The sequence below is a fragment of the Rutilus rutilus genome (genome assembly GCF_951802725.1).
Source record: "Rutilus rutilus genome assembly, chromosome: 18".
NCBI classification, from domain to species: Eukaryota; Metazoa; Chordata; class Actinopteri; order Cypriniformes; family Leuciscidae; genus Rutilus; species Rutilus rutilus.
Genome location: NC_140231.1, coordinates 36,438,401 through 36,455,900, shown reverse-complemented (window position 1 = coordinate 36,455,900; position 17,500 = coordinate 36,438,401). Strand labels below are relative to the sequence as shown.

The window sequence follows — 17,500 nt, the reverse complement described above, 5'->3', positions numbered from 1 at the left end:
AACGCAAAGTTTCTTGAGGGAACGCAAAGTTTCTTGAGGGAATGCATCAGTTTTGCGAGCGAACGCAAAGTTTCTTGAGGGAACGCATCAGTTTTGCGAGCGAACGCAAAGTTTCTTGAGGGAACGCAAAGTTTCTTGAGGGAATGCATCAGTTTTGCGAGCGAACGCAAAGTTTCTTGAGGGAATGCATCAGTTTTGCGAGCGAACGCAAAGTTTCTTGAGGGAACGCAAAGTTTCTTGAGGGAACGCAACAGTTTTGCGAGCGAACGCAAAGTTTCTTGAGGGAATGCATCAGTTTTGCGAGCGAACGCAAAGTTTCTTGAGGGAACGCAACAGTTTTGAGAGTGAACGCAAAGTTTCTTGAGGGAACGCAACAGTTTTGAGAGTGAATGCAACAGTTTTGTGTTCGAACGCAAAGTTTCTTGAGGGAACGCAACAGTTTTGTGTTCGAACGCAAAGTTTCTTGAGGGAACGCAACAGTTTTGCGAGAGAACGCAAAGTTTCTTGAGGGAACGCAACAGTTTTGCGAGAGAACGCAAAGTTTCTTGAGGGAACGCATCAGTTTTGCGAGAGAACGCAAAGTTTCTTGAGGGAACGCATCAGTTTTGCGAGCGAACGCAAAGTTTCTTGAGGGAACGCAACAGTTTTGCGAGAGAACGCAAAGTTTCTTGAGGGAACGCAACAGTTTTGCGAGCGAACGCAAAGTTTCTTGAGGGAACGCATCAGTTTTGCGAGCGAACGCAAAGTTTCTTGAGCGAACGCAAAGTTTCTTGAGGGAACGCAACAGTTTTGCGAGAGAACGCAAAGTTTCTTGAGGGAACGCAAAGTTTCTTGAGGGAACGCATCAGTTTTGCGAGCGAACGCAAAGTTTCTTGAGCGAACGCAAAGTTTCTTGAGGGAACGCAACAGTTTTGCGAGAGAACGCAAAGTTTCTTGAGGGAACGCAACAGTTTTGCGAGAGAACGCAAAGTTTCTTGAGGGAACGCATCAGTTTTGCGAGAGAACGCAAAGTTTCTTGAGGGAACGCATCAGTTTTGCGAGCGAACGCAAAGTTTCTTGAGGGAACGCAACAGTTTTGAGAGTGAACGCAAAGTTTCTTGAGGGAACGCAACAGTTTTGAGAGTGAATGCAACAGTTTTGTGTTCGAACGCAAAGTTTCTTGAGGGAACGCAACAGTTTTGTGTTCGAACGCAAAGTTTCTTGAGGGAACGCAACAGTTTTGCGAGAGAACGCAAAGTTTCTTGAGGGAACGCAACAGTTTTGCGAGAGAACGCAAAGTTTCTTGAGGGAACGCAACAGTTTTGAGAGTGAATGCAACAGTTTTGTGTTCGAACGCAAAGTTTCTTGAGGGAACGCAACAGTTTTGCGAGAGAACGCAAAGTTTCTTGAGGGAACGCATCAGTTTTGCGAGAGAACGCAAAGTTTCTTGAGGGAACGCATCAGTTTTGCGAGCGAACGCAAAGTTTCTTGAGGGAACGCAACAGTTTTGCGAGAGAACGCAAAGTTTCTTGAGGGAACGCAACAGTTTTGCGAGCGAACGCAAAGTTTCTTGAGGGAACGCATCAGTTTTGCGAGCGAACGCAAAGTTTCTTGAGCGAACGCAAAGTTTCTTGAGGGAATGCATCAGTTTTGCGAGCGAACGCAAAGTTTCTTGAGGGAATGCATCAGTTTTGCGAGCGAACGCAAAGTTTCTTGAGGGAACGCAACAGTTTTGAGAGTGAACGCAAAGTTTCTTGAGGGAACGCAACAGTTTTGAGAGTGAATGCAACAGTTTTGTGTTCGAACGCAAAGTTTCTTGAGGGAACGCAACAGTTTTGTGTTCGAACGCAAAGTTTCTTGAGGGAACGCAACAGTTTTGCGAGAGAACGCAAAGTTTCTTGAGGGAATGCATCAGTTTTGCGAGCGAACGCAAAGTTTCTTGAGGGAACGCAACAGTTTTGAGAGTGAACGCAAAGTTTCTTGAGGGAACGCAACAGTTTTGAGAGTGAATGCAACAGTTTTGTGTTCGAACGCAAAGTTTCTTGAGGGAACGCAACAGTTTTGCGAGAGAACGCAAAGTTTCTTGAGGGAACGCAACAGTTTTGCGAGAGAACGCAAAGTTTCTTGAGGGAACGCATCAGTTTTGCGAGAGAACGCAAAGTTTCTTGAGGGAACGCATCAGTTTTGCGAGCGAACGCAAAGTTTCTTGAGGGAACGCAACAGTTTTGCGAGAGAACGCAAAGTTTCTTGAGGGAACGCATCAGTTTTGCGAGAGAACGCAAAGTTTCTTGAGGGAACGCATCAGTTTTGCGAGCGAACGCAAAGTTTCTTGAGGGAACGCAACAGTTTTGCGAGAGAACGCAAAGTTTCTTGAGGGAACGCAACAGTTTTGCGAGCGAACGCAAAGTTTCTTGAGGGAACGCATCAGTTTTGCGAGCGAACGCAAAGTTTCTTGAGCGAACGCAAAGTTTCTTGAGGGAATGCATCAGTTTTGCGAGCGAACGCAAAGTTTCTTGAGCGAACGCAAAGTTTCTTGAGGGAACGCAACAGTTTTGCGAGAGAACGCAAAGTTTCTTGAGGGAACGCAACAGTTTTGCGAGAGAACGCAAAGTTTCTTGAGGGAACGCATCAGTTTTGCGAGAGAACGCAAAGTTTCTTGAGGGAACGCATCAGTTTTGCGAGCGAACGCAAAGTTTCTTGAGGGAACGCAACAGTTTTGCGAGAGAACGCAAAGTTTCTTGAGGGAACGCATCAGTTTTGCGAGAGAACGCAAAGTTTCTTGAGGGAACGCAACAGTTTTGCGAGCGAACGCAAAGTTTCTTGAGGGAACGCAACAGTTTTGCGAGAGAACGCAAAGTTTCTTGAGGGAACGCATCAGTTTTGCGAGAGAACGCAAAGTTTCTTGAGGGAACGCATCAGTTTTGCGAGCGAACGCAAAGTTTCTTGAGGGAACGCAACAGTTTTGCGAGAGAACGCAAAGTTTCTTGAGGGAACGCAACAGTTTTGCGAGCGAACGCAAAGTTTCTTGAGGGAACGCATCAGTTTTGCGAGCGAACGCAAAGTTTCTTGAGCGAACGCAAAGTTTCTTGAGGGAACGCAAAGTTTCTTGAGGGAACGCAAAGTTTCTTGAGCGAACGCAAAGTTTCTTGAGCGAACGCAAAGTTTCTTGAGGGAACGCAAAGTTTCTTGAGGGAACGCATCAGTTTTGCGAGCGAACGCAAAGTTTCTTGAGGGAACGCAAAGTTTCTTGAGCGAACGCAAAGTTTCTTGAGGGAACGCAAAGTTTCTTGAGGGAACGCATCAGTTTTGCGAGCGAACGCAAAGTTTCTTGAGCGAACGCAAAGTTTCTTGAGGGAACGCAACAGTTTTGCGAGAGAACGCAAAGTTTCTTGAGGGAATGCAACAGTTTTGCGAGAGAACGCAAAGTTTCTTGAGGGAACGCATCAGTTTTGCGAGAGAACGCAAAGTTTCTTGAGGGAACGCATCAGTTTTGCGAGCGAACGCAAAGTTTCTTGAGGGAACGCAACAGTTTTGCGAGAGAACGCAAAGTTTCTTGAGGGAACGCAACAGTTTTGCGAGCGAACGCAAAGTTTCTTGAGGGAACGCATCAGTTTTGCGAGCGAACGCAAAGTTTCTTGAGGGAACGCAACAGTTTTGAGAGTGAATGCAACAGTTTTGTGTTCGAACGCAAAGTTTCTTGAGGGAACGCATCAGTTTTGCGAGCGAACGCAAAGTTTCTTGAGGGAACGCAACAGTTTTGCGAGAGAACGCAAAGTTTCTTGAGGGAACGCAACAGTTTTGCCAGAGAACGCAACAGTTTTGCGAGCGAACGCAAAGTTTCTTGAGGGAACGCAACAGTTTTGAGAGTGAATGCAACAGTTTTGTGTTCGAACGCAAAGTTTCTTGAGGGAACGCATCAGTTTTGCGAGCGAACGCAAAGTTTCTTGAGGGAACGCAACAGTTTTGCGAGAGAACGCAAAGTTTCTTGAGGGAACGCAACAGTTTTGCCAGAGAACGCAACAGTTTTGCGAGCGAACGCAAAGTTTCTTGAGCGAATGCAACAGTTTTGTGTTCGAACGCAAAGTTTCTTGAGGGAACGCATCAGTTTTGCGAGCGAACGCAAAGTTTCTTGAGGTAACGCAACAGTTTTGCGAGAGAACGCAAAGTTTCTTGAGGGAACGCAACAGTTTTGAGAGTGAATGCAACAGTTTTGTGTTCGAACGCAAAGTTTCTTGAGGGAACGCATCAGTTTTGCGAGCGAATGCAACAGTTTTGTGTTCGAACGCAAAGTTTCTTGAGGTAACGCAACAGTTTTGCGAGAGAACGCAAAGTTTCTTGAGGGAACGCAACAGTTTTGCGAGCGAATGCAATAGTTTTGCGAGCGAATGCAATAGTTTTGCGAGCGAACGCAAAGTTTCTTGAGGGAATGCAACAGTTTTGTGTTCGAACGCAAAGTTTCTTGAGGTAACGCAACAGTTTTGCGAGCGAACGCAAAGTTTCTTGAGGGAATGCAATAGTTTTGCGAGCGAATGCAATAGTTTTGTGTTCGAACGCAAAGTTTCTTGAGGGAACGCAATACTTTTGCGAGCGAACGCAAAGTTTCTTGAGGGAATGCAACAGTTTTGCGAGCGAACGCAGAGTTTCTTGAGGGAACGCATTAGTTTTGCGAGCGAATGCAATAGTTTTGTGTTCGAACGCAAAGTTTCTTGAGGGAACGCAACAGTTTTGCGAGCGAACGCAAAGTTTCTTGAGGGAACGCAATACTTTTGCGAGCGAACGCAAAGTTTCTTGAGGGAATGCAACAGTTTTGCGAGCGAACGCAGAGTTTCTTGAGGGAACGCATTAGTTTTGCGAGCGAATGCAATAGTTTTGTGTTCGAACGCAAAGTTTCTTGAGGGAACGCAACAGTTTTGCGTGCGAACGCAAAGTTTCTTTAGGGAATGCATCTTTTTTCCGAGAGAACGCAAAGTTTCTTAAGAGAACGCAAAGTTTCTTGAGGGAACGCAACAGTTTTGCGAGCGAACGCAAAGTTTCTTGAGAGAACGCAAAGTTTCTTGAGAGAACGCAAAGTTTCTTGAGAGAACGCAAAGTTTCTTGAGGGAATGCATCAGTTTTGCGAGAGAACGCAAAGTTTCTTGAGAGAACGCAAAGTTTCTTGAGAGAACGCAAAGTTTCTTGAGGGAATGCATCAGTTTTGCGAGAGAACGCAAAGTTTCTTGAGAGAACGCAAAGTTTCTTGAGGGAATGCATCAGTTTTGCGAGAGAACGCAAAGTTTCTTGAGGGAACGCAAAGTTTCTTGAGGGAACGCAACAGTTTTGCGAGCGAACGCAAAGTTTCTTGAGGGAATGCATCAGTTTTGCGAGAGAACGCAAAGTTTCTTGAGAGAACGCAAAGTTTCTTGAGGGAACGCAACAGTTTTGCGAGCGAACGCAAAGTTTCTTGAGGGAATGCATCAGTTTTGCGAGCGAACGCAAAGTTTCTTGAGGGAACGCAACAGTTTTGCGAGTGAACGCAAAGTTTCTTGAGGGAACGCAATACTTTTGCGAGCGAACGCAAAGTTTCTTGAGGGAATGCAACAGTTTTGCGAGCGAACGCAGAGTTTCTTGAGGGAACGCATTAGTTTTGCGAGCGAATGCAATAGTTTTGTGTTCGAACGCAAAGTTTCTTGAGGGAACGCAACAGTTTTGCGTGCGAACGCAAAGTTTCTTTAGGGAATGCATCTTTTTTCCGAGAGAACGCAAAGTTTCTTAAGAGAACGCAAAGTTTCTTGAGGGAACGCAACAGTTTTGCGAGAGAACGCAAAGTTTCTTAAGAGAACGCAAAGTTTCTTGAGGGAACGCAACAGTTTTGCGAGAGAACGCAAAGTTTCTTAAGAGAACGCAAAGTTTCTTGAGGGAACGCAACAGTTTTGCGAGCGAACGCAAAGTTTCTTGAGAGAACGCAAAGTTTCTTGAGAGAACGCAAAGTTTCTTGAGAGAACGCAAAGTTTCTTGAGAGAACGCAAAGTTTCTTGAGGGAATGCATCAGTTTTGCGAGAGAACGCAAAGTTTCTTGAGAGAACGCAAAGTTTCTTGAGGGAACGCAACAGTTTTGCGAGCGAACGCAAAGTTTCTTGAGGGAATGCATCAGTTTTGCGAGAGAACGCAAAGTTTCTTGAGAGAACGCAAAGTTTCTTGAGGGAACGCAACAGTTTTGAGAGTGAATGCAACAGTTTTGTGTTCGAACGCAAAGTTTCTTGAGGGAACGCAACAGTTTTGCGAGAGAACGCAAAGTTTCTTGAGGGAACGCAAAGTTTCTTGAGGGAACGCAAAGTTTCTTGAGGGAACGCAAAGTTTCTTGAGGGAACGCAAAGTTTCTTGAGGGAACGCATCAGTTTTGCGAGCGAACGCAAAGTTTCTTGAGGGAACGCATCAGTTTTGCGAGCGAACGCAAAGTTTCTTGAGGGAACGCATCAGTTTTGCGAGAGAACGCAAAGTTTCTTGAGGGAACGCAACAGTTTTGCGAGCGAACGCAAAGTTTCTTGAGGGAACGCATCAGTTTTGCGAGCGAACGCAAAGTTTCTTGAGGGAACGCATCAGTTTTGCGAGCGAACGCAAAGTTTCTTGAGGGAACGCATCAGTTTTGCGAGCGAACGCAAAGTTTCTTGAGGGAACGCAACAGTTTTGAGAGTGAATGCAACAGTTTTGTGTTCGAACGCAAAGTTTCTTGAGGGAACGCATCAGTTTTGCGAGAGAACGCAAAGTTTCTTGAGGGAACGCAACAGTTTTGCCAGAGAACGCAACAGTTTTGCGAGCGAACGCAAAGTTTCTTGAGGTAACGCAACAGTTTTGCGAGAGAACGCAAAGTTTCTTGAGGGAACGCAACAGTTTTGCGAGATAACGCAAAGTTTCTTGAGGGAACGCAACAGTTTTGCCAGAGAACGCAAAGTTTCTCGAGGGAACGCAACAGTTTTGCGAGATAACGCAAAGTTTCTTGAGGGAACGCAACAGTTTTGCCAGAGAACGCAAAGTTTCTTGAGGGAACGCATCAGTTTTGCGAGCGAACGCAAAGTTTCTTGAGGGAACGCAACAGTTTTGAGAGTGAATGCAACAGTTTTGTGTTCGAACGCAAAGTTTCTTGAGGGAACGCAACAGTTTTGCGAGAGAACGCAAAGTTTCTTGAGGGAACGCAAAGTTTCTTGAGGGAACGCAAAGTTTCTTGAGGGAACGCAAAGTTTCTTGAGGGAACGCATCAGTTTTGCGAGCGAACGCAAAGTTTCTTGAGGGAACGCATCAGTTTTGCGAGCGAACACAAAGTTTCTTGAGGGAACGCATCAGTTTTGCGAGAGAACGCAAAGTTTCTTGAGGGAACGCAACAGTTTTGCGAGCGAACGCAAAGTTTCTTGAGGGAACGCATCAGTTTTGCGAGCGAACGCAAAGTTTCTTGAGGGAACGCATCAGTTTTGCGAGCGAACGCAAAGTTTCTTGAGGGAACGCAACAGTTTTGCGAGCGAACGCAAAGTTTCTTGAGGGAACGCATCAGTTTTGCGAGCGAACGCAAAGTTTCTTGAGGGAACGCAACAGTTTTGAGAGTGAATGCAACAGTTTTGTGTTCGAACGCAAAGTTTCTTGAGGGAACGCATCAGTTTTGCGAGAGAACGCAAAGTTTCTTGAGGGAACGCAACAGTTTTGCCAGAGAACGCAACAGTTTTGCGAGCGAACGCAAAGTTTCTTGAGGTAACGCAACAGTTTTGCGAGAGAACGCAAAGTTTCTTGAGGGAACGCAACAGTTTTGCGAGATAACGCAAAGTTTCTTGAGGGAACGCAACAGTTTTGCCAGAGAACGCAAAGTTTCTCGAGGGAACGCAACAGTTTTGCGAGATAACGCAAAGTTTCTTGAGGGAACGCAACAGTTTTGCCAGAGAACGCAACAGTTTTGCGAGCGAACGCAAAGTTTCTTGAGGGAACGCAACAGTTTTGCGAGTGAATGCAATAGTTTTGCGAGCGAACGCAAAGTTTCCTGAGGGAACGCAATGTCTTAAACTGTGCTCAGGCATGTGAAGAGAAATACTGCATGATTAAATGAGGCAGGTTGTCTTTGAGCTATGAGAGAGTGAGCGGTGAATCTCTCCTCTGTGATGTTTGTAAGCTCTCTGTATTCACACACCTCTTATTTCCTCAGCTGTGTGTCGCAGGAGCGCGTCACAGATGATCTGAGGTCAGTTTAGAGCAGATCTAAGGTCAGTTTCTGAGGTCAGTTTAGAGCAGATCTGAGGTCAGTTTCTGAGGTCAGTTTAGAGCAGATCTGAGGTCAGTTTCTGAGGTCAGTTTAGAGCAGATCTAAGGTCAGTTTCTGAGGTCAGTTTAGAGCAGATCTGAGGTCAGTTTCTGAGGTCAGTTTAGTGCAGATCTGAGGTCAGTTTCTGAGGTCAGTTTAGAGCAGATCTGAGGTCAGTTTAGTGCAGACGGCTGGTGGTCCGTCAGGGTTACAGTGGGTGAAGAATGTGTGCCATGCAAACAAATACACACAGCCTCCGCCTGCGAGCACAACAAACACACACATCTGAGAGATGAAGGGCTAGCACTACAATAGGGTCTCATAGAGTTAACATGAACTAGCCATGAACAATACATTTAAAGCATTTAATGTTAAAAGTTACAGTTGTATCTGTAATTATTTAAAGGGCTAATTAACTAACGATATCAAAGACCAATAATAAACACTGTAACAAATGTTTTGCTCATTGTTAGATAATGCATTATTGTATATGGTTATTGGAAAGTAGCCAAAAAATCTAATTAGTATTTATATTCTGAGATATTTCTCATTAACATCTAGAGTAGATCTACTGAGATGCAGGGAGTTCTTTACATCAAATTTTATTTATTATAAGTTTATTAATTTACATATATTTCTATTAAATTATTAAAATCAAATGTATGTTAGTTAAATCTTTTTTTTTAAATACAGTTTTTAGCCTCTGCTAAACTTTTCCAGATGTTATGAAGTCTGACAAAGAGCTTTATCACCGTATAGATCATTAAAACGACGCAAAACAAGCCTATATCGGCAATAAAATAACGCGACATCGGAACCATGAAAGCCTCGTGTTGCTCTGATTAAAGAATTATTGAGCGAGTACGCGCGCGCGCGCACATACAGCTGTAAACCCGCGTGGAAGCGCCGGTGTGTTGCCGTGGTGACGAGAGAGAGAGAGAGAGAGAGAGAGAGAGAGAGAGAGAGAGAGAGAGAGAGAGAGAGAGTGTGAGTGTGTGTGTGAGTGTGAGTGTCGGTGAATGAGTTTGTGAGCTCGTGAACGGTTTAACGGAAAGCTTCGTTTTCTGGATGTTTTAAATCACCGACTTTCTGTCTCGAGACCCTCCGGCTGACGAGCGCGCGACCGTGAGTATCTTTTGTTCTCGCGCATTTACCTCAGATTTCTACATTTACCTCACTTTCTTAAATGAACACCTCAGATTAACGGAGAAAAACTGCAGATTAGTTTTATTTAGACCAAGACGACATGAAGACTTCAGTCAGAAAGTTGCCCGTTTGAATCGGTTTCTGCGTCTTTTATCGTCGGTTCGTCCAGAACGGAAAGTCGTGGCAGGAGAAACGACGAGTTCCTTCTTTCTCCCTTCTCTTTTTTCTGTATTTTGAAAGCGTTTTTCTTTGCTTTAACGTGATATAACTTGAGATTTAGAGCTGGTGTTGGTGATAAATGTAAATGTCTTGTAGGTTTAATGTTTCTGTGAGGAGGATCGTTCAGATTTACTCATTCATACTCTATTTATCTAAAACAAACCGCTTTTATTTGCTTTATTTCATTCAGTAGTATGTCAGAATCACACAGTAAACCAAGCGAAATAATATTAACGAACATCTGACGGTATTATCGTGGATTAAAGATACTATCATGTACTTTATTATTGTAATATCATATATATTTGTACACATACTATGTTATTCTATAAGATCAAGTCTTATTTTGTGTATTGATTCCATTTGAACTACCGATTCATTTTAGAACTGTATTGAGTCATTTTAGAATCGCAGTGATTCATTTCAGAACTATAATGATTCAGTTTAGAATAGCAGTGATTTTTTATTTGAACTGTAGCGATCCATTATTTTACTGTTTCATTTGAGAAGTTTTGATTCATTATTCAATTATAGTGATTAATTTTAGAACTGTTGTGATTCATTTTTTAACCATTTTGAGTAATTTTTTTAACTATAATGATTAGTTTTAGAACTGCATTGATTCATTTTTGAGCTATAGTGACCCATTTTAGAAATGCAGTGATACTTTAAAAAAAAAATGATTGTTCATATTAGAACTGCATTGATTCATTTCAGAACTGAACTGCATTGATTAATGTTTTAGAATAGTCGATTGCGATTAATTGTGCCTCTTTATCTCACAATTCTGAGAAAAACGGTCAGAATAATAAACTCGGAATTGCTAGAAAAAAAGTCAGAATTTTGAGTTTATATCTCGCAATTGTAATAATTGTGAAATATAAACTAGCAATTCGAGTTATAGAGTTTCAGAATTGTGAGATAAAAAGTCACAATTACATTTTTTAAAAGTTTAATAGTGATATTAGCTTTTTTCCTCAGTTTAAACACCATCCTGACAGTAAATCAATCTCTCCGCTGTACATCACAAAGTTTAATACCTGATTTCACTTATATTTTTAAGTACTATGTGTCGACAATGCCACTGCTTTAGGGACCCACAATGCCTTGGGCCGCAGTGCTTTCCCTGCGCTGGCCCTTTAAGGTCTGTTTGAGGTTAGCTGGTTAACCAGCACTCGATCATCAGTGAACGCTCACTTTATGGAAGCTAAGAATAAGAGCTTGGACGGTCCAACCGTAAAACTGCAGAAGCCAAGAGAACACAAACACACACCTCTCATACACTGCCAGAGAGAGAGAGAGAGAGTGTGTGTGTGTGTGTGTGTGTGTGTGTGTGTGTGAGAGGCTTCCTCCATGAAGAAGTGGAAAACGAGAGCAGTTGTCCTGCAGTGTTTGTGGGCGTCAGGTAAACAGTGTGTTGTTCAGATCTCAGAACACACAGTGTGTGTGAGTGTGTTCAAACCCTCGTGCGCTGCCTACCTAGACAGCGTTTTCAGTGGTCATATGCACACTAGCAGAAAACCATGCTGGAAGACCTCAGATATTAATAAGACGACACGCTGACTGATTGGCAGTGACGAAACTGACTTATGTCATTCGTTTTAGAACTGCAGCGATTCATATTTTAACTATAATGATTCATTTTAGAACTGCAGTGATTCATTTATGCTCTTTAGTGATACATTTTGAACAATAATGATTCACTTCAGAACTGTGTTGATCCATTTTGAACAATAATGATTCACTTCAGAACTGTGTTGATTCATATTGAACCGTTGTGATTCATTTTAGAACTGTATTAATTAACTTATGATCTACAGTGGTTCATTTTTTAACTGTACTGATTCATTTTTGATATACAGTGATTTATTTTAGAACAATAATGATTCATTTTAGAGTTGATTTGATTCATATTAGAACTGTGTTGATTCCTTTATGAACTATAATGATTCATTTTACAACTACTGATTCCTTTTGAACTATAATGACTCACTTCAGAACTGAGTTGACTAATGATTCAAAAAAGTCGGCTGTGATTTGAAGACGTGTTTAACTGGTTACAGTAAGATCTTCTGTAACATGAGCCAGTGTGTGTGTGTGAGAGAGTGTGTGTGAATGTGAAACCCAAGACCAGCATAGTGTTAAAATGCTAATTGAATGTGTGCTGGAGGTCAAAGGTCAAACAGACACAGCTGCTGTCTGGGTTCATATCAGGCACTCATCGTGTGTGTGTGTGTGTGTGTGTGTGTGTGTGTTTCTCAGACTGGTGAATCTGGATGTGGCCGGTTCTGTTTAAGGGCTGTAAATGGGTCACATGACGTGTGGAGTTTTCCATGCGCTTCCCAAACGGAGCCTGTTTGAGTGAATTAAAACCAGCCTTCAAATCAAGCTCTGAGGTCTGAGCTCCGGTGTGTGTGTGTGTGTGTGTGTGTGTGTCGCTCAGATGTCAGGCTGACCTGTAGAGCGTCTTCATTGTGCTCTGAGTGTGTGTGTGTGTGTGTGTGTGTGCTGTAGTGTGGGTCAGTCATGCACACTGATAAGATTAGTGCTGTAGTAAACCAGTCTCTCGTTCTTATCTCTGTCTCTCTGTGTCTCGTGTGTTTTTCATCTGTGCTGCATCAAGCAAATTCCTCTCTCTCTCTCTCTGTGTGTGTGTGTGTGTGTGTTTGAGCTCACGGCAGGGTGTGTTTCAGCTCTGCAGGACCCTCGGCTCTTCCCGCTTGTGGGATTCATCATTCCCAGTTTATTATTCCCCAGCACTAACAGACTCAAGTGTGTCCAGTTACCAGATTGTGATTGTGTGTTAATGACCCACAGCTGTATGCAAATGAGCCGGCGCAGTGCCCAATCACGGCTGAGTGTTGATTCACGGCATGATCACATGATTGTGTGTTTTGATTTGTGTTCAGCTACTGATGTCATTAGAAACATTCAATACACAGCTGAAGGTGTCTGATAACAGCTGAAGTTTCCACTGGCTTTCCACTAGTTTTCCACTGGTTTCCTCTGGTTTCCTCTGGTTTTCCTCTGGTTTTCCACTGGCTTTCCACTAGTTTTCCACTGGTTTCCTCTGGTTTTCCACTGGTTTTCCTCTGGTTTTCCACTAGTTTTCCACTGGGTTTCATCTGGGTTTCCTCTGGTTTTCCACTGGTTTTCATCTGGGTTTCCTCTGGTTTTCCACTGGTTTTCCACTGGTTTTCATCTGGGTTTCCTCTGGTTTTCCACTGGTTTTCCTCTGGGTTAAGGTTTCCACTAGTTTTCCACTGGTTTTCCACTAGTTTTCCTCTGGTTTTCCACTGATTTTCATCTGGTTTTCCACTGATTTTCATCTGGGTTTCCTCTGGGTTTCCACTAGTTTTCCACTGGTTTTCCACTAGTTTTCCTCTGGTTTTCCACTGGTTTTCCTCTGGGTTTCCTCTGGTTTTCCACTGGTTTTCATCTGGTTTTCCACTGGTTTTCCTCTGGGTTTCCACTAGTTTTCCACTGGTTTCCCACTGGTTTTCCACTAGTTTTCCTCTGGTTTTCCACTGATTTTCATCTGGTTTTCCACTGATTTTCATCTGGGTTTCCTCTGTTTTTCCACAGGTTTTCCACTGGTTTTCCACTAGTTTTCCTCTGGGTTTCCTCTGTTTTTCCACTAGTTTTCCTCTGTTTTTCCACTGGTTTTCCACTAGTTTTCCTCTGGTTTTCCACTGGGTTTCATCTGGGTTTCCACTGGGTTTCCTCTGGGTTTTCTCTGTTTTTCCACTAGTTTTCCGACTGGTTTCCGACTGGTTTTCCTCTGGTTTTCCTCTGGTTTTCCACTGGTTTTCCACTGGTTTTCCTCTGGTTTTCTAGTTTTCCTCTGGTTTTCCACTGGTTTTCCACTAGTTTTCCACTGGGCTTCATCTTGGTTTCCACTGGGTTTCCGACTGGTTTCCGACTGGTTTTCCTCTGGTTTTCCTCTGGTTTTCCTCTGGTTTTCCACTGGTTTTCCACTGGTTTTCCTCTGGTTTTCTAGTTTTCCTCTGGTTTTCCACTGGTTTTCCACTAGTTTTCCACTGGGCTTCATCTTGGTTTCCACTGGGTTTCCACTAGTTTTCCTGTTTTTCCACTGGTTTTCCACCAGTTTTCCTCTGGGTTTCCTGTTTTTCCACTGGTTTTCCACTAGTTTTCCTCTGTGTTTTCCACATACTTTTGCAGCGATATACTGTTAGTGAACATCCTGAAGCCTCTCAATAACAAAACAATCACACATGACAGCGGTGAGAAAACAGCAGTTCAGAAAGCATCTGATCTTAGTGATGTGCATATGTTTACACCAGCTCTGAGACTCACGTCACGTTACATTCATTGAGCACTTCAAACACGATAGAGTGCTTTAAAGCAGCAGCTTCACAGCATTAAACATGAATAAGAGTGTCGTGTTTAATCAGAATAACAGCTTCAGTTTCTCCTATAAAGCGTCTCCCCAGTGTGTTCATGTGTTCACTCGCGTCTGACCTCACCGGAACTGAAGAAGCGAACCGGAGGCGGAGCCTCAGAGCCACAGCCACCTATTACATCATCACCACCGACCAATGGGTGGTCAGAGGTGTTTAGCGGCCGGAGTTTGAACTCCAGAAACTAACGTAGCTTCGGCCTGATTTAGTTGGAGATGGCGTCAGCAGTTCGTTATCTGATTTCCTTTGAAGTAGAGCCCTGCATTTCAGCCCGAGCCCGACGGGCCCCGACTTTTTTACGCCCCTAGGGCCGGGCTTCGGGCCAATTTTCACGTCATAGTTCACATGCGGGCCGGGCCTCGGGCCTTTTTTGGGTTATCCTTCTTTTTATATTTTTAGACATTAATTAAAAAAATATGAGAAGTTGACGTCGACGATAGAAGAACAAACATAGAAAGACATTTAATAACCTCATAACTTTCATAATCTTATAATTACACTGACATATGATTGACATGACAGTCTCACGCACGCAAGCACGCGCACACACAGAAGGTTTCCCGTCAGCGCAACCAACGATTCACCTCACTTGCAAATAATGGAGAATATTAAGAGAAAAATCGCAGAGTGATAGAAGAGAGGACTGGGTTAAAATCTTCCACTGTGGATGCTATTCTTTTTCTCCACGATGCTCTGTAAGAGACTGTTCTAACTTTTCGTTTGATTGGACTTTATTTTCGTTTAACTGTTGGAAACTAGGCTACTGATGTTTTTCGTTTTTCGTTTGATTGGACTTTATTTTCGTTTAACTGTTGGAAACTACTGGAAAAAAGAATGGCCATGTTCTGTGGTGCATTTTTGAGGTAAGATAACCTGCAAGTTTGTTTTTGATTTTTTAAATTTAATTTGCTCTATTGCTCATTTCGTTTGCGAGCGCTGTTGCGAGCATGCAGCCTGAGCCTGCCTCAGTATTTAAAAAAAAAAATTACTCACTGTGGTTTAATAAATAAACTGTCTGTGATATGCTGCCTTGAAGTGTTTTATATCTATGGATTTTATTGTAGCCAAGTAAAGAATTAGCGTTGATTTGAGAGGCTAAATTGATCAAACATGTTTTACTCGCTGTTGGCTCGGCTGCTTGGTCGTAATTTTTAGCGCAATTTTCCACCGGACAAAATTGCGATTGTTAACTCATGATTTCTGTTCTGTCTGTGCGCACCAATCTTGCACTTCTATCTACTCCTCAACCAGACCCCCTAGAGACTTCGGGTTTTCGGCATTATGTTAAGGAAGGTCTAATCTCGGGAACGCACAAAAAAATCCAGGAAAAGATTTACTATCTCGTTGTGATCCCATGACGTCAGAAAATTGCGCTAAAACACTGAGTTTTTATTACTTTTTTTTTTTTTTTTAAATGCTCCAAACATTTGTCTAAATTAACTTAATAAAGAAATGAAAAGAAAAGAAACCTAACTAACAAAACGGACATATTTTAATGGCTGCAAATAGGGCAGGCTGCCGCTGTAAAAAAAAAAAAAAAAAAAAAAAAAAAAACCCGGGCTCGGGTCGGACTCGGGCTGATAATTCTGATGAGCTGTCGGACACGGGTCGGGCTAGGGCCTGAGCGTCTCGGGCCAGGGCCGGGCTCGGGCCTAGATTTGAGGCCCGTGCAGGGCTCTACTTTGAAGTATATCGGCCTTTATGTAGAATAAAACTGCTTTTTAAACAGGTTTCGTCAGCTAGTACTGAATTAAATCATAAAATGTAAAATGAAAATAAATAGTTTGAAATAAAAACGATAAAAAAACTGCAATATTTTATCTGTTCAATTTAGTCATGTGACTGTAGCTGACATCAGAGAACCATGAACATGCAAATGTGTTGTTCAATTATTGAAATATTAACTTAAATCTCAAGCGGACTTGTATAAATTAATTATATGAAATATTTTATCCCAAAGGGGTTTGACTGACAGTAGTTTAGGAGAGACATATTTGTTTCTCAAGGTCAGAGGTCACTGAGAATGTCTGATATTACTGTGATGTTTCTCACTGGGGTTTGTGGGAATGATTGACATGCAGTCGAGACACACACACACACACACACACACACACACACACACTTTACTGTCATTCTCAACATCTGTCTGTCTGTGGGTTCAGCAGTTCAGTGTGTCAGGTGACAGGAAGTGCTGTGTTAGGAGACAGGAAGTGCTGTGTTAGGAGACAGGAAGTGCTCTGTCAGGAGACAGGAAGTGCTCTTTAAAGGCTCGTGGCTGTCGTGAATCCATCAGATGAACATCAGTAACTCGAGATCAGATGTGATGGATCAGTATGTGTGATTATTGATGGATTGTTCCTTCTGTGTGTTTAATTGGTTGTTTCATCATTTTAAGTTCATTTTAGTTTGCAGGGAAATGCGCCGTCCAGCCGCTGCTGTCCAGAATCTCAGAGACCGAGTAGCTCTCGCCAGCGTGCCGTCTGGAGCCGTGGTGTCGTGGGTTTGTGGTGTTGTTGCAGGATCTCAGCTCTTGTAAACGGTTTCGTCGACCTCATCTTTCCGTCACTGCCCTTGAACATGAAGGACTTCCACACACAGACTTGAGCTTCGATGGCTCCCGTGATCTTCCTCATGATCCTCTGTCTGTTTTGTTTTGTGTTGTTGTAAGTGGAGCATCCTAAAAGAAGACGCCATCTGCAGGACGAGAGGCGAAGTGCAGACAGCATCCTCTGAAGTCCACACCAAAGTCAATATCGCTCCGTTAAACTGAATATCCATTAAAATCGAAGAATCAGTGTGTGTGTGTGTGTGTGTGTGTGCGTGCGAGAGAGAGTCTGTGTATGAGAGAGAGAGAGAGAGAGAGAGAGAGAGAGAGTGTGTGTGTGAGTGTGTGTCAGACGGAAGCTTCTAGAAGGTTTTCCATCAGACCCTCTGAAGGTCCATCTGGCCAGCAGCTCAGTTCTCTGCTGTGTGTGTGTGTGTGTGTGTGTGTGTGTGACGTGGGGTGTATGATTCCTTCTTGTGTGTGTGTATGACGTGGGGTGTATGATTCCTTCTCGTGTGTGTGTGTGTGTGTGTTGTGTGCTGCTGGGAAACCCTTGGAGTTTTTCTTCATATTCTGTGTTTGTCCTTTAAATTACGTTTGAAGTGGTTCAACATTTTAATGGTTGAACTTAATTTTAAAAAGCATTTCTAATAAATTGATTTAAAATTACATAAAATTTTAATAATTCCCAAATTCTATTTTATTTTACCCCTTAAATTCTGTTTTGTAATTTAATACTAAGTTTTTGTCAAAAACAGTGCTAATCAATTGAATCAAATGTGTGTGTGTATGTGTGTGTATATGTGTGTGTATGTGTGTGTATATGTGTGTACAGTGGGGAGAACAAGTATTTGATACACTGCCGATTTTGCAGGTTTTCCCACTTACAAAGCATGTAGAAGTCTGTAGTTTGTATCATAGGTACTCTTCAAC

General features: G+C 42.9%; 1 protein-coding gene across 2 annotated transcripts in view; it reads left to right on the top strand.

The window, feature by feature from the left end:
- The first annotated feature begins 9,107 nt into the window (after positions 1-9,107).
- Positions 9,108-17,500, top strand: part of lhfpl2a (LHFPL tetraspan subfamily member 2a) — a 25,222-nt gene continuing 16,829 nt past the window's right edge. For both annotated transcript variants that reach the window (XR_014625250.1, XM_084387702.1), the window contains exon 1: positions 9,108-9,361. The gene's annotated coding sequence lies outside the window, so the exon portion shown is untranslated. The remainder of the gene's footprint in view (positions 9,362-17,500) is intronic.